Here is a 17,464-nt window from a genome sequence, read left to right as displayed (position 1 = left end):
TCCTTGTGCCTCCTGGGTTTCGAGCGCTCTGCAACCATTTGTTCCAACTCTCCCATCCCTGCTAGCTCAATCATCTTCTTCTTCATAGTTGTGCAATCTTCAGTCCAGTGTGATCCTGTCTGGTGATACTTGCAGTAGCGACTATCCGTCTTAGTCTGACACCGTTCCTTGCTATCCTTCTCCACTTCTCGCATGTTCAAATTGTTGTGTATCAACTTAGGATTGTGGTCTGACTGCCTTTCTTTCCTTCTCTCCACTTCTCCACTTTTTTTTTTTTTTTGTCTAAACCCTAATTCAAACCCTAAGGGCCTAATCTAAATCCTAAATCAATTTTAATCTATGTTTTAACCCTAAGTTTTTTTTCTTTATATGTTTGTAATTTTTTTTATCACTTAATTTTTTTCTTTATATGTTTGTAATCATTATTTAACTAGTGTCAAATCATAATGTTATTATACTATAGTATTATATGTCATTACAAAAAAAAAGCCAATTTCCTGGCATTTATATTACCGACCTTTATATAAATGCCAATAAAAATATTATTGGCACATATGCCTATACGCTGATAATTAAATTTACATTTGTCGGCGTTTGCATAAACGTCGAGAAATTAGAGATGATTTAGCGGCGTTTATATTACCAACGATTATAGATATGCCAGAACAATAGCCTTTTATTGACGTTTCGTTTTAATGCCAGTAATTAAATATATATTTGCCGGCATTTGCATAAACATCGGTAAAGTAGAGAGGATTTAGCAACGTTTATATTAGCGGTGCTTATACATATGCCAAAGAAAAATAGAAATTTATTGACATTTCATTTTTTCACCAGTAATTAAATATACATTTGTCGGCGTTTGCATAAACGTTAATAAAGTAGAAAGGATTTAGCGGCGTTTATATTAGATGTGCTTATAGATATGTCAAAAAATAGTAATTTATCGACGTTTTGTTTTCACCCCGTAATTAAATATACCTTTATCGGCGTTTACATAAATGTCAGTAAAGTAGAGAGGATTTAGCAGCATTTATATTAGAGGCGCTTATAGATTTGTCAAAAATTAGTAATTTATCGACTTTTCGTTTTCACGCCAGTAATTAAATATATCTTTATCGGCGTTTACATAAACGTCAGTAAAGTAGAGAGGATTTTGCGGCGTTTATATTAGTAGCATTTATACAAATGTAGAAAAATAGTCATTTATTGATTTTTTTTTTTGAAAATGTAATTAAATATAGATTTATCGGCATAAAAGAAATTCTCATTTCCCCCATGTTTTTCTCAAATTTAAGAACTATAGCTTATTCCCAATTAATACAAAACAACAAATAATTGTACCCAAAAGCCTAATAAGGGTGAGGTTGGGGAAGAATTATAGGGCTAATACGACACTATTGATGTGTGTCAGATGTAACAGCCCGCTAGAAATTCAATTAAAGAATTTCTATTGACTTTAAGAACCTCGTGAAAACTCTGTAAGTTTACACGAATCGACTAATCGCATAAATTTTAGCCTGTCAACATAGTTAGTGTTATCACTCACTATGGTGCCAGAAATGCGATTTTAATTATTTGAGATAGTTAAAAGTGTCAAAATACATTATAGTCTACACCACTAGGCTTAATTGAATATTTAGGATTTTTCAGTACTAAGTTTATTACGTTTATTTTTGGAGTGAATAGTAACCTCGGTAAATGTACTAAGCGCAGTGTTTTCAAAATCACAGTGTGAAATGTCCAAATTAGGTTAGCGATATTTTATTTGGACACTTGGCAAGATCTTAACCACACATAATGAATAGTATTAGATACTTGGCACAAAGAGAAACCATTAGATGGAATTGTGAAGGAAATCAAGGTGTGAGATCATGACACCTAAGCAAAATACACATTTGGAAAATATCTTAAGAATAGAGATTTAAAATACACATAGAAAGATTTTAGCCACCTTACTCTTCCAAGTCTACTCCACATTTGGAAAATATATTGAGCTGATTTTTATAGATATTATTGGATATAATATTTTGAGATAATCTTTTATAGATATTTTGGGTAGGAGAAAACCACACTCAACTCTCAACTCCAGCCTTATCATCTCCCTTATCTCTTCCATAAGCATCTCCAGCCATCACCCACAAACTTATCTTCATTTACACGTTTATTTAAAAGAATATCAAACACTCTCTCTCGGACAGCTTTTAGGAGTTCTTTTGCATGCCCATTTCGAAGCTGTTGTAAGTGTTTTATCATAAAATCTCCTTCATATAAGTTGTTCCTTTTTGAGTCTAGTTTACATGGATATCTTATTTGCCCCATTTGAAGATCATTTGGTCAGTCAAATATTGTGTAAACTATAAAAAGGTCATTCTGGGAGATAAACTGGAGAATATGTTATAGTTTGGAGTTTTTGACCAATCTAATGGATAGATATTGGTCCGAAATTTTTATGGAGTATCTTTAACATGTATATATGACTATTGGTTGAGGATTTTTGCATGATTAAAGGTTTTGATGAAAGATTTTCTTAGATTTAGAAACTTAGAAACTGGAAGAGGAAAAACAGTTTCTGTTTTGAGAAAGTTTAACTCTTTGGTGGTCTAAACCTATTCTAATGACTTTGATAATTTTATTGGAGGATCCTAAGCATCTTATATACATGTTATATTATTATTTTGAAGATATTTGATGTTAGTTTCAAAGATATGAAATTTTATGTAAAGAGATATTCAGATAAGCCAAAGTGTGGATGTTCTTGGCTAAATTTATGTTTTGGTTAATTTTTAACCATGTGATCTTGAATTAGAAGCTTATATATGTTTTAGGACATCTTTTTAAACCATGTGATGGTTTTGTTTGAAGATCACATATTTATAGGTCATAGATCAAAAGGTTGATCAAAACAAGTTGGAAACAAAAATCAATAGAAATAGCATATGAGAATTTCGGCCCTATGGAGTTTTAATAGTTGTGATTAGTTTTAAATTTTTCTAAATTGATATTTGAGTTGAGGATAAAATTTACATGAGGCATGTAAATTTTGGTGACTTTTGGAGTTAGTATGCAAAATCCTTAAGTTATGGGTAAAACAGTCATTTTCCTACATGTAGAAAGTAAAATGAAAATTTTACTCTTTAAGTTAGTATTTTTCCATGTTTCAAATTATTAGTGATTTAGTACTAACTTTTAGAATCACTAATTACAGTTCCTCGTGATCGCGCTTGAGGTTTTATAAGAAACGCGGAGATCGAGGTAAGTTAGCTTTTAACTTACTAGCAGTCTACTGTGTATGTGTGCTAAGTAAAAGAACTACAGTGTATGTATGTATGTTATCATATATGTCATGCCATACCAAGTTATCACGTAATGTCTATTATACAGAATTTATTCTGTCATCAATTTTTATCTGTTACATAATATATTCTGTCATGTATTACTATACATTACAAGTATGTCATGTTAAATATGTTGTCTGTTATATGTTATGCCATGTTACGAAATGTTTCTATCTCAAGTTGGTCATGTATTCCAAGTTATGTTCAAGTCACGTTATGTTACGTCAGGGCTTCAGTCCTTTCGTATTCCAGTCACGTTTCATCTTGAGTACATTCAGTTTATGTAGAATACATGGGGCCACAACAACTATGGAGTATGTATTTAACTACAATTGTGATGTGTGGAATACATGGGGCTACAACAACTGTGGAGTATGTATTTACACGTAGCATACATGGGGCCACAACAACTGTGGAGTATGTATTTGTCATGTTAAGTCAAGTTTATGTAGAATACATGGGGCCACAACAACTGTGGAGTATGTATTTAACTGCATTGTGATGTGTAGAATGCATGGGGCCACAACAACTGTGGAGTATGTATTTATACATAGAATACATGGGGCCACAACAACTGTGAAGTATGTATTTTTCATGTTAAGTCAAGTTTGTGTAGAATACATAGGGCCACAACAACTGTGGAGTATGTATTTTTCATGCTAAGTCAAGTTTCAGATCAAGTTTATGTCAAGTCAAGTTCAGTTCATGTTTCAATTAAAGTCATGTCAATTATGCTATGTTGTACGCTAAGTTATGTTTTAATTACTTATGAATTTGATTATGCATTTATGCTTTTACTGTCATCCATGCATCATTAGTCTGTGTGGAAGTTTTTTGTTAACTTGCTGAGATTTGTAATCAAATCTCACTGTGGTAGTCCCAACTACCATTCCCCCCGAATGGTAGATCTTGTTACAGGACCTGAAGGAGGATCAGGAGCTGACCAACTAGACACAGTCGACTGAACGACGGTGCGTCGTTAATGTTAATATATTAGTTAAATTACTACTTGTACGATGGAGTTGCGTCTCTAGTACTTTTTGGATCATAAGCATTTTGGACTAGTATTGTGATCTTAGTTGTTCAATGGGTCTTTATGTATGAAGTATGTTTTAAGCAATTGGGATATTTTCAATTTGGTGCATAGTATTGCTAAAGAAAAAAAATTATCCGCTGCGAATATTGCATAATGTTAGATGCATGTTAGGAATATTGCATCTTATATGTCATGAACGAGGGCAGGTAACCTTGTGTTGCATGTCTCGACGCTTCAAATGTCCGGCCGATCCCAAACGGAATTTGGGGGCGTCACATCAGAAGTAAGAGTTATATTGAAAATATTAATCTTCTTGTATATTAATGTGATTAAAATTTTTTCCTATTGTCAAAGTGACATCAATAACCCAATAAGATGTTAGAAAGAAAATAAAAGTGAAAAAGCTCATTATCCTATTTTTTTTTTTTATTTTCTTAATCATTTTCTCATGTTTTGCAAAATTTTTATCATGAGTATTTTTTATCAGAGTAGGTCAAATATACTTTATGTGGTCAGTCAGCTATAAAAGGATTACATAAAAATAATCTCACAAATTGATGTACCTTTATATGATTTATCAAATATACTTTATAATAAAAATAACTTTATAATCTATTGAACCACGTCAAGCTACATTAGTTTTTAAGATTATTTTTATTTAATAGTTTTGTGACTACAGTATTTCTCTTTTTATTAAAATAAAACATTCTAAGAATATTATAGCCTTTTTATGTTTCACAAATAAAAAATTCGATTTCCAAATGGTTATTCTCTGACACTTCAAATATAAGGCTTTTGGGAGTACGTGGAAGATGTACGTGTCCAGCGGCAAGCTCTCCCTCTTCATCGACCTCCTTTGGGACCCTGTTTTCTATGTCCGCAATCGATCTCATGCTTTCCACATGCATTTACCATATATGTTGTAGCATTTCCTTTTTCCATAACTCCATCCTCCTCCCTTTCACACCACCCCCAATATCCCAACTTTTTCAACAAAAACAAAGGAAACTAAATAAACATCTAATGTCCAGTTTCAGCTTGTTGCTTTGTGAAACGAAAAACTCTTTTGGTTTCTAGAAGATAGATGTCGGTGAAATAAAATTGTTTCTGTTCCTGTGTGCCTATTTTGGTACAGAAAAAATAGTTAATTGTAACTATTTTTAAATTAAGAAATGATATTTGTAGTCGTAGTTGTGTAAGCACCGTATAGTCTCTTTAAAAAAAGTGAATTAATACAGGATCCACATAAAAAAAAAAATTAACTCTTTTAATTATAAACCTCATTTTTTTTCAAAACGATTACGCGGCGTTTGTACACTTCACGATTTTATGTAACATTACTCTTTCAAATTTTATGGATGGCTGATTGCAGATTTAAACCCCTCAATTACCAGTATTTAAAATACATAAGCGTCGATAATATATTCTCTAAATGCCAAGATGAAAGAAATTTACTGGCGTATGTAGACGCGAGTAAAATAAAACTACGTCAATAGCTAACCGATCGATTAACTGTTTCATTTCTGACATTTAGAAGCGCCGATAAAACAGATAATGATCAAATGTTTTAGTTCATGCTAAAACGTGAAGAAATCTGGATAATGATAATGAGGCATACCGGAGAGGAATAAGAAGGCCAAAGATAACAAGGCACGGATTTCAACACATCCGGCTTGGAAGATAGTGGAGAAACCAGAAATTTGACTCTGGGGGAGCCATGTGGATCTATAGATTCTATACGATAATGACTTTTGGTGATACAAACACCGATAAAATGTCATCACAATTTAGAAAACAGTGATAAAAATATGACAATTAAGCTAAAGGAAAATTAGGCGGACGACACTTCTTTCCAAGACCAGATATAGAAAAATGTCCAAATCTTTCATAATTTCTTTCAACTTTTTTATTATCATTTTTTTATAAAAAAAAATTATTGTAATTAAAATAAGAGAGAGTTACAGTTCATGATATCCCCTCATGTGGCTTCAACTTTTTCGAAATTAGTATCTCTGGCTTAGAAAATTTGGAACAATTAATCACCAATATATAGTTATGGTTAACTTTTTATTGATGTTTTAATTTATTTTTTTTCACAATTCATGCTAACTTTGCATTAATTTTAAAACTTTTAAACGTTGATTGCACATATTATCAAATTATTCCACGTGTCGTTTTCTAACCGGTGCTTAAGTGACCGTCTAAGTCCATGTCAGCCTTTCCAAAAGCAGAGTACTGGAATCTTGACAAAGGGGCCAATTGAAACTTCACAGTAACCATAAATATCTAGTTTGCGGAAACTCGTTTTAAAAAAATAAAAAATGTAAAAATTATTAGACTCTATTTTTTAAATAAAATTTGCATGACGTTCTCACAATTCATACCTACAAATATCATATCAAATGTACCAATTTTAAAAAAGTGAAATCACATAAACTTGAAAAGTAATTTTCCCTTAAAATGATTTCTATCCATTTAATTAACAACAACCATTTGTATCCGTGTGTGTGCATATATCTTTGTGTGCGGGCGCGGATCTTTGCTCACAAATAAAAATAAAGAAACAATCTTAAGTGAGTCATTGGTAAACCAAGAAAGCCAGTGTTGGTTCAAGTACTGTTGTACGTGAACCTTCATATGTAAGAATGATAGAAACCGCGTGTTATGGGTTAATTTTAATCGATGTAAACATGATGAGAGAGATTCTGATGGAGTAATTGTACTATATTGTACTCTTATGAATGAATATATGGTTGCATGTGAAGATGGATCGAGTACCTAGCTGCATACAGATCAATAGCACAAGAAATTTATATAATTTGCCCATTTATTTATGAATTTTCTATATGTAGTAATGAACTTCATTGTTATTTGTTACATAGTCAATTATTATTATAACAATTATAAAGAGAAGCTCAGAACGCATGCAATATGCATGCATGCATAATTCTTGGTATCATCTCATATTCAAGAATTACTTCAAGCTGGGCAAAAAGTGATAACGTAATTAGGTGCACCGGAGCGGTAAAGGTGCTGTTCACATCATCATAAGCATAGCTATAAGCTTGAGGGCATTGGTTCTCGAAGATCATTGAATAGTTCGTGGGAGGACATGTTGCTGGGGTACTGAAGTCGCCAGTGCAGCAGTATTGTGGCTGATTGAATGCTGTGCATGCGCTCTTGCATGCGATCACGCTCCCATCCGTGGCTTTTAGTTGCAGCTCTGCTGGGCAAACTGCATTCACATTGGCCGGGCAACTCGAGGTCTTGCATTCACCGCTCCCACCTTCTGTGCTCACTGAAACAGGCAGGTTGAAGCCATCGACAAGGTTGACATCATAAAAGTCTTGACCACCATTCTCTACTATGTTGATTTCTACCAAAGATGCCGGCGGGACTGCACCATTGCCATTGCATGCAACCTGTCCGGAGGCGCAATCCGCAGTAGCGCAAGAGAACCTTCCTGAGGCATTCGTGGTGCAACCAGTTCGTGCCCAAAAACGACCTTTCCAAGGAGCTTGGGCATCAAGTGATGTGGATGCTTTGGACGCTAACTCAAATCCGGTTGTTGATAGTTGAGGTTTCTGATCAGCGGTTAGGGTACCCGGCCAGATGGTATTAGGACAGTTGTTTGTGAAAGTTATTCTAGCGGATTGAGCACCTGCAATATTCATATATATGCATCATCAAACAAAATAATTCATTGTCGCCATGCATATATGTCGAACATAAAGCCAACATATCCATGTCAGCAAATGAATTCGATCGTAAATCACACATGCATGCTTATCACCATGATACATATGCATATAATATGACATGGTACTTATGTAAACAACCCATTTTGGTAGGCATGTCATTTTATGATTTGATAAGTATATCACATGCGTGTTCTCCGACAGTAACTAATAATTATTCATAAGCCTAGCTAGGACAACCATACGAGAAATAGAGAGCTTGTTCAATAGAAAGAAAGAAAAAACAAATCCATTTTCGTTGAAGAAATTTGGACAACGATCATCGATCATGAGACATACCAAAGAGAAAAAAGGAGGCCAAGGCAAGGCCGGAGATCATGAGTGAAATGGTCTTCATCATTGATGGATAGATAGATAGATAGGCGAAGTAATGTGATGATCTGAATGTATATAATATGCAGAGCTGGGCCGGTCTTACAGAATGCAATGTAACAAGATAAAATGCAAGCAAGAAATGCACAAGGACAGCAGCCAAAGCATGCCTGAAATACACTGCAACACTCAAGAGATGCATAAAGCTGATAAAGCAAGCTGCAATACATGGAAAGAAAAAGATGGCAGCAGCAGCAAAAAGGAGACAGGAGATGGCACAGAAAAGAAGATGGCACAGTTGAGGAAATGCATGGCTGCACACAAAGAAGTATGAGGGACACGATGCATAAAGCTGATCTTTACCATGTTGTGCATAAAAAGTTATGAATTGATGCTTGTACTTGTGTAGATAATCAAAAGTTAGATTTTCAGTAGCTTTTACTTTTCTACTTTTTTGTAATGTATATATATGTGACCTTTGTATTGACAAAAGGATCAATGAGAATCAAACTTCCTCAAATCTCTGTCAAACTCTGTTCTTCATTTGTTTCCTCTCATTTTCACTTTCTGTTTTCAACAGTTTTTAACATGTTATCAGAGTAGGAGTAATTTCCTGCAATACCTTCTCAATTTTTTGATCACCTTTCATTAAGCTATGACCACCTCTTCTTCTTCATCTTCTTCTCCTACAGAAGATCCTAACAGCCCATTTTTCTTGCATCACAGTGACAGTGCAAACACTGTCATTGTTTCACCACCCTTGACTGGCTCTAACTACATTTATTGGAGTAGATCTTTTCTTCTTTCCATTTCAATCAAAAACAAGTCAGGTTTCTTGGATGGCACCATTACCACCCCTGACCTTGCAGATCCCACTTATGTGTCTTGGTTACGATGCAACAATATCCTACTTGCTTGGATTTTGAATTCTGTTTCCAAGGACATAGCCTCTAATGTGTTCTTCATGACCTCAGCTAAACAGGTATGGGATAAACTCAAAGAGCGCTTTGCACAGCCTGATGAAGCAAGAATATATCACCTTCAACACAAACTTAGTGGCATAGTTCAAGGTCATCTTTCTGTAAGTGACTACTTCACCCAACTTAATGCCATTTGGGAAGAACTGCATAGTTATAGACCCCTCCCTTGCTGCTCTTGTGGTTTATGTACATGTGATGCTTTAAAGAATATTGGTGAAGTTCAGCAAAGGGATTATGTTTTTAAATTTCTAATGGGTCTAAATGATAGCTATGATGCTGTTAGAGGGCAAATTATCTTGTTGAGCCCCTTGCCCTCTCTAGATAAAACCTTCTCACTTATTTTACAAGAAGAGAGGCAAAGGCAAGCAAGAAACATGGTTGTACCTGCCACAGAACCATCTGCCTTACTAACTTATCAAAACTTCTCAAAGAAAAAGGACAAAACAGATTTGGTTTGTGATCATTGTGGAAAGATAGGACACATAAAGGAGAAGTGCTATAAACTAATAGGCTTTCCACCCACCTTCAAATTCACCAAATCTAAGTTTAGAGGTGGTTCTGGAAAACCTGCTGCTGTTGCTTACTCTGCAAATCAGGTTGCTCTTGGTGGTTCCATTGTGGATCATACTATTGTTTCAGGTCAAGCATCACCTACTCCAAGTACTTCTCAGTTGACCCTCTCTCAAGCACAAGCACAACATCTTGTGGCACTTGTAAATGCTCAATTCTCTCAGCTAACCTCGGGACACAATAAACCTCTCCTGCCATCACCTGTGCATCCCTCACCAATTATCTCAGAACCTGCTCCTTCAACAACATCCCACTCCAACCTAGCAGGTAATCACCATTTTTTTTTTCAGTTCTAAAGTTTCTCATAAACCCTCTCTCTTCAATGTCACAAGTCATGAAAAACTCACTGCTCTTTCACAAGATCAGCATAATATCATTCAGAACACACCATGGATCATGGACACAGGAGCCACTGATCACATGGTGTGCTCCACCTCATTTTTTACTAATTCTTCCTGCTGCATTCAAGCCTTTGTACAACTTCCAAATGGCACAAAGGCTCAAGTCACACACATTGGCACTGTTAAAATCTCAGATTCTCTCCTTCTTACTGATGTCCTATGTGTTCCCTCATTTGCTTTCAATCTCATCTCAGTCAGTAAACTCACTCAAAGACCAGACACTTGTCTGTTTTTCTCAAATGATCTTTGTTTTATTCAGGTCCTCTCTTCATGGATGACGATTGGACTTGCTAAAGTCCAAGCTGGTCTCTATCACCTACTGCTTTCACCACCTGACAGCACCACCATCCCATCCTCAAGCCCATCTAGTATAACTCGAGTCAACCAAGCTGCTGTACATCAAGATTTCGACCTATGGCACTTTAGATTAGGACATTTATCTTCTCAAAGAATGAATTTAATTCATTCCAGTGTACCTAATGTAAAGTCCAAGGATAAATCTCATTGTACAGTTTGTCATTTGGCTAAACAAAAACAACCTTCATTTCCTTCAAGTGTTTCAAGTAGTTCATCTCCTTTTGATTTGATCCATTGTGATATATGGGGTCCATACTCCCAAGCTTCCCTTCAAGGATTTCATTACTTTTTAACCATTGTTGATGATTATTCTAGAGTGACTTGGATTTTCTTAATGAGATTAAAGTCAGACACAAGATCCCTCTTGCAATCTTTCTTCCATCTCATACAAACCCAATTCAACAAAAACATTAAAAAGATCAGAACTAACAATGGACTTGAGTTTGCTATGCTTGATTTTTACAAAACACATGGCATCATTCATCAAACCTCATGTGTGTATACCCCTCAACAAAATGGTGTTGTTGAGAGGAAACACCAACATCTTTTGAATGTTGCCCGAGCCCTTCTTTTTCAAGCATCATTACCAATCCAATTTTGGGGAGATGCTGTCTTGACTGCAGCATATATCATTAACAGAATCCCTACACCTCTACTCTCCAATAAATCCCCATATGAGATGCTTTTCTCATCCCCACCTTCATACTCAAACCTTAGGGTCTTTGGCTGTCTATCCTATGCTAGCACACTCAAACCCAATAGGACCAAATTTGAACATAGAGCTAAACCTTGCATTTTCTTGGGCTACCCTGCTAATGTCAAAGGCTATAAGCTGTATGACATTGAATCCCACTCTACCTTCATCTCTCGAAATGTCATTTTTCATGAATTCATTTTTCCCTTCAAATCTGGTTCCCTCTCAGACCATGACCTATCATCCTTTCCAAATAATTTGGTCTTACCTCCTGCATTACCAGATGACATATTTTCCTTTCCCCAAACTCCTCAAAATCCCACTCAAAATCTCACTCCCTTACAATCTGAAGAACCTTCCTCAGCAGCTGACCCCTCCATCATTCCCTCACCTACTGCTCCCACAGTTCCCTCACTTGCCCCCTCACCCGATCTTGACCCTTTCCCTCTTCGAAGGTCCACCAGAAATAGAAACCAACCTGCTTATCTCCATCAATATCATTGCCAGCTTGCAGCCTCTCAACCCTTCCTTCCCTCCTCAACAATTCATCCCCTTCATGATTACATAACTTACAAAAATCTCTCTCCCTCTCACCAATCTTTTTCTGTTTCACTTTCATTATTTCATGAACCCCAGTCCTATAACGAAGTTGTTAAGTTTAAGCATTGGCAAGATGCCATGAAAGCTGAACTCCATGCTCTAGAAGAGAATAACACATGGACTATCACCACCTTACCCCCCAACAAAACTGCAATTGGTTGCAAATATGTTTATAAGACCAAGCTGAAATCAGATGGATCATTTGAAAGGCACAAAGCTAGACTTGTGGCAAAAGGCTACACTCAAAAAGAAGGCTTTGACTTCCAAGAAACCTTCAGTCCAGTTGTAAAGCTCACCACAGTTCGAGTTTTCCTTGCCATAGCAGCCACTAAAAATTGGTCCCTCACTCAAATGGATGTTCACAATACCTTTCTACATGGAGACCTTGATGAGGACATCTATATGCAATTACCTCCAGGCTATCACATCAAGAGTGAGCAAATTGAGGGGGAGAAACTGGTATGCAAATTAAATAAGTCCCTCTATGGACTTAAGCAAGCATCTAGGCAATGGTTTTCAAAGTTTTCAAATTCACTCATTGCCATTGGATTTCATCAATCAAAATCTGACTACTCTTTGTTCACTAAGGTCAGTCCCAATGGATTTATAGCACTCTTAGTCTATGTAGATGACATCATAGTTGGAAGTAACTCTCAAGAAGAAGTTGACTCACTCAAATCTTACCTTCATAGCAAGTTCAAAATTAAGGACCTTGGACCCCTCAAATATTTTCTGGGTTTGGAAGTTGCTAGATCCTCTTTTGGAATTAACCTTTGCCAAAGGAAGTACACCCTTGAGATATTAGAAGATTCAGGTCTACTTGGTACAAAGACAGTTTCTACACCTATTGAACTGAACCATAAATTGAGCCACACCACAGAAGAAATCCTCCAAGATCCTACAGCTTATAGAAGACTCATTGGAAGGTTAATTTACTTAACCATCACCAGACCTGACATCACCTATGCTGTAAGTGTTCTAAGCCAGTTCATGGACAGACCTTCACAATCTCATTTGCACTCAGCCTATAGAATTCTCAAGTACCTCAAAGGATCCATAGGTCAAGGCATTTTCTTATCATCTAGATCAGCTTTACATCTAAAGGCCTATAGTGATTCTGATTGGGCTGCCTGCCCTGAGACAAGAAGATCTGTCACAGGTTTCTGTATATTCATTGGAGACTCACTAATAAGCTGGAAATCTAAGAAGCAAGCAACAGTTTCTAGATCTTCAGCTAAGGCAGAATATAGGGCACTAGCATCTACAAGTTGTGAGATCATGTGGCTTCTCGGTTTGCTAAAGGAATTTAATATTGACCATGCACAATCTGCTTCCCTCTTATGTGATAACCAAGCAGCCATACACATTACAAAGAATCCAATTTTTCATGAGAGAACCAAGCATATAGAACTAGATTGTCATTTTGTTAGAGAGAAAGTCTTGGCTGGTATCATCACACCAATGCATGTGTCCTCAAAATTTCAGTTGGCAGACATTTTCACTAAAGCCTTACCAACTTCTACATTTCAGTTCTTATTGTCCAAGATGGGAATTGTTAATATCTATGCCCATCTTGAGGGGGAGTCTTACAGAATGCAATGTAACAAGATAAAATGCAAGCAAGAAATGCACAAGGATAGCAGCCAAAGCATGCCTGAAATACACTGCAACACTCAAGAGATGCATAAAGCTGATAAAGCAAGCTGCAATACATGGAAAGAAAAAGATGGCAGCAGTAGCAAAAAGGAGACAGGAGATGGCACAGAAAAGAAGATGGCACAGTTGAGGAAATGCATGGCTGCACACAAAGAAGTATGAGGGACACGATGCATAAAGCTGATCTTTACCATGTTGTGCATAAAAAGTTCTGAATTGATGCTTGTACTTGTGTAGATAATCAAAAGTTAGATTTTCAGTAGCTTTTACTTTTCTACTTTTTTGTAATGTATATATATGTGACCTTTGTATTGACAAAAGGATCAATGAGAATCAAACTTCCTCAAATCTCTGTCAAACTCTGTTCTTCATTTGTTTCCTCTCATTTTCACTTTCTATTTTCAACAGTTTTTAACAGCCGGTGTGGTATATATACACATATGTAGGGAGGTTCTCTCATACACGGAAGATCATGAGTTTTCTTCGTTTAGGCGTGATTATTGGACAACTTAGACATCGGTCCCTATCAAATTCACGTTTTTCAATGTTTTAAGTGTTATGGTTCTCCACGACTAAATACTTTTCAATGTATAATAAAGATCTTCCCCTAGCTGTAACTTGAGTCCCTACACGTACTTTTCCAGTGTAGAAAAATACAGGCCCGAACAATTTATTAGCTTGGAGTTTTTGGAGACAAGTCAAACTTTAATTTGCAATGGTACTGCCTGCATGGGTTTACACCTTCTTGGTCTTGTCATCTCTATGGAATGGACAAAATTCATCGTCTAACTTATTTATTGCATTGCATGAATTTTCTTCGATACGGTAATTATGGCATGCAAGAACATGTGCATGCATGACATAGCTAGTCCATATATCATTGGTGACTAATATTTAAGCCCTCGCTTCAAATTAATTTCTTCCTTCTAAATTGGTCAAGAGCCCATATATATGTACATTACTCAATATTAATTAATTAAGGTGGCTTGCATCTTCTGCCATCATTCAAATTAGATGACAAATTATTCAAATTTGAGCGAGTAATAAGTGGTCAAGATTTCACTCAACTTTTATTTGAGCATGAGGTCTTTCTCTTTTCTTTCTTTTTTCTTATCTTATTTTTTTTTTTTTTATAAGTTCGAATCAAGGTTTTTCATTTAAAGAACCGGATTATATGCTACCAGGCACTTGTCTTATTTGAGCAGGAGTTAAGTTTTTGTTTATTATCAAACATTGCATGTGAACAACAAATTTATTTATTATTTAAGTTTGAGCACGAGAAAATTAATTTGGGCAACATTAATATATAACTTTATTTGCTATTTTTATCAAATAAGCTTTGAGAGTAGTATCATTATGTAATTTATATATATAGTTAACTCTCTAAATTCGACATTGGATCAAAATATTTCCCAATCCCACATATTTGGGTTGTGAAGACCAAAAAATACATTAATAGTTTGGTACCTTCTATTGGATCGATTAGTTATTCTTCGAACAAAAGGTCACGTGATCCATGAGAGAGCAAGTGGATGAAAATGAAGAAGTCACCGGGTAAGACGAATATAAGCATATGGACACAAGTATTTGATGTCCGTCAATGCGTTTTATATTGAATGTAAGTATGGGCTGGAAGGCATGGGGCCAACTAGTTCCTCATTAGTACTCCTGATCACACACAAAGGTGCATAGAGGAAAAGCACAAAGGTAGGGCATGGAACCAACCATCACAACATGCACGTATGCGCATGCCCGCTGCCTGCTCATGAACGAAGGCGACAAGACTACCAGGCATGGAGCCTATTAGAATATAGGAACAAAAATCTGTTGGTTTTTGAATAAAATGGTGACAATTTTGTAAGGGTGTTTGTCCTACAAGTCAGTGTTGGACAGAAGAGTTGCAAATTGGGAGGAATTGCAAGTGTGAAAATTTTGCCCACTTGATCTCTATTTATAGACCACAAGCACTAGTTTGCAATAGGCACAACCATTGGCAAGGGACACAAATGGTTGTGTTTCTTGATACTTCTCAAACCAACAGTCTAATAGGAACCATCACTATGGGGAGGATGGAAAACCAAGGGGTACACTATTTGATATGATAACCCCTCACCTCAACATTTGATCTCACTTGGACACACAACAACGATGATGAATATAGTTGAGTATTTCTACCTTAGTACCAATACAAAATTTTCACAACTCAACTTTCATCTATGTACAACTCCTGCAGATCCACATCAAAGTATGACAAATCTTTACGTGCACATGCTTTTATCATTACCTTATCTGACCACACCCGGTCCTCAATCTTCCGACTGCTCCATATCTCCATGTCTATAACTACCACCAAAATCTCTATGTGCATCAAGGTGCATGCCAACACTCAAAGATGCATGCCAATGGAAAAGAAAATGATCAAGTAGTTGATGCAAGGAAAGATTATACTTGAAATTGCACACTTAACCAATTAAGGATATCCAAGCAACAGTTAACTTCATACAAAAATTTATTGTGGAACAAAATTCAAAGCACTTGACACAGTTTTCTAGCAAGTGGAAAACATACGCAAAACTTAGTTTTTAAAATATCCATTAATTTATTAATGTGTCCACCATGGTCTCCCCTACATGAGACATCCACACACATTGGCCCCCTTCGCCACATCATGGGTAACGACCATGTGTATGACTTCATTTCAGTTGCACCCCGTCCTTGACCACGATGTCCTCTAGCCTCCACCATTAGAGAGGCCACGGCTTCAATTCGAGAGCGTTACTATCTTACTTGAGCCCGTTATTACCCAATAACAACTTAGGGGACATCACCCAATATTATGTGCTCCCAAGTGATCAGAAGAGCTCTACGGAGATAATGCCCTATCTCGACTTGGGGTTCTGATACTCACAAACCTACATAAAACCCGTTTATTTGAACGCTTACACACACACACACACACTACTTGGAAATAAAATAATCCATTTCAAACCAAAACCCAGCAACATTTCCTAATCAATGTATAGGCTAAAACAATCCAATACTATGAAATCCAGCAAACAATTGCACATTTTAAGGTAGTACAAACTTAAGAATGTCCATCAGGTATTTACATGTTGTAAAATAGTGTCAAAAATTCCCATGAAGAATTAACAAGCTGAAATCAGTGCAAATATGAGAAATTCCAGCAACCATTTATGGGCTGAAAGCAATGTGAATGAGTAAAAAATCCCAGCAAGCATACCTCAACAGCAACATAAAATAAAAACATGAAATTCACAACTCCAGTTACATCCAAACAACAACCATACAATGATAGTCCTATTTGACACATGGTCAAGGAGCCAAATCTCCCCTCTCCCCCCCCCCCCCCCCCCCCCAACACCACTTGCAAAAAATCATATCGTGGACTACATCCAGCAAATCAAAATTTTCTCAACAAGTTACAGTTCCCAACCAACAACCAGCCCATTGCAAAACTACAAAACCCACACTTCCTAAGCTCAACCGAGAGTCCAAACAACCCAAAGGATCCAAGAAGCCACAGAACCAGGGAAGATCTCAACCAAATTTTCACATAATCTTCCATAACACAGAGGCAAGATATATAAATAATCTAACAACATATACAGCTTTCAGGAAAAAGGAAAGGCTTACCACATGGACTCAACACCTGAAACAGTGACCAAAGCACCAAATAAATCTCTCAATTGCATAATAGAGGCGTAGAACCAAAAATAGAGACCAACCACAACATGTTTCACA

At 36.3% G+C, this 17,464-nt stretch overlaps 1 pseudogene; it reads right to left on the bottom strand.

Moving 5' to 3' along the window:
* Positions 1 to 7,183: 7,183 nt before the first annotated feature.
* On the bottom strand, positions 7,184 to 8,564 carry LOC122297194 (annotated as a pseudogene).
* Positions 8,565 to 17,464: the final 8,900 nt, after the last annotated feature.

This window comes from Carya illinoinensis, chromosome 15, assembly GCF_018687715.1.
Source record: "Carya illinoinensis cultivar Pawnee chromosome 15, C.illinoinensisPawnee_v1, whole genome shotgun sequence".
NCBI classification, from domain to species: Eukaryota; Viridiplantae; Streptophyta; class Magnoliopsida; order Fagales; family Juglandaceae; genus Carya; species Carya illinoinensis.
Note: the sequence above shows the minus strand (reverse complement) of the source record. Positions and strands in the feature narration are given on the sequence as shown.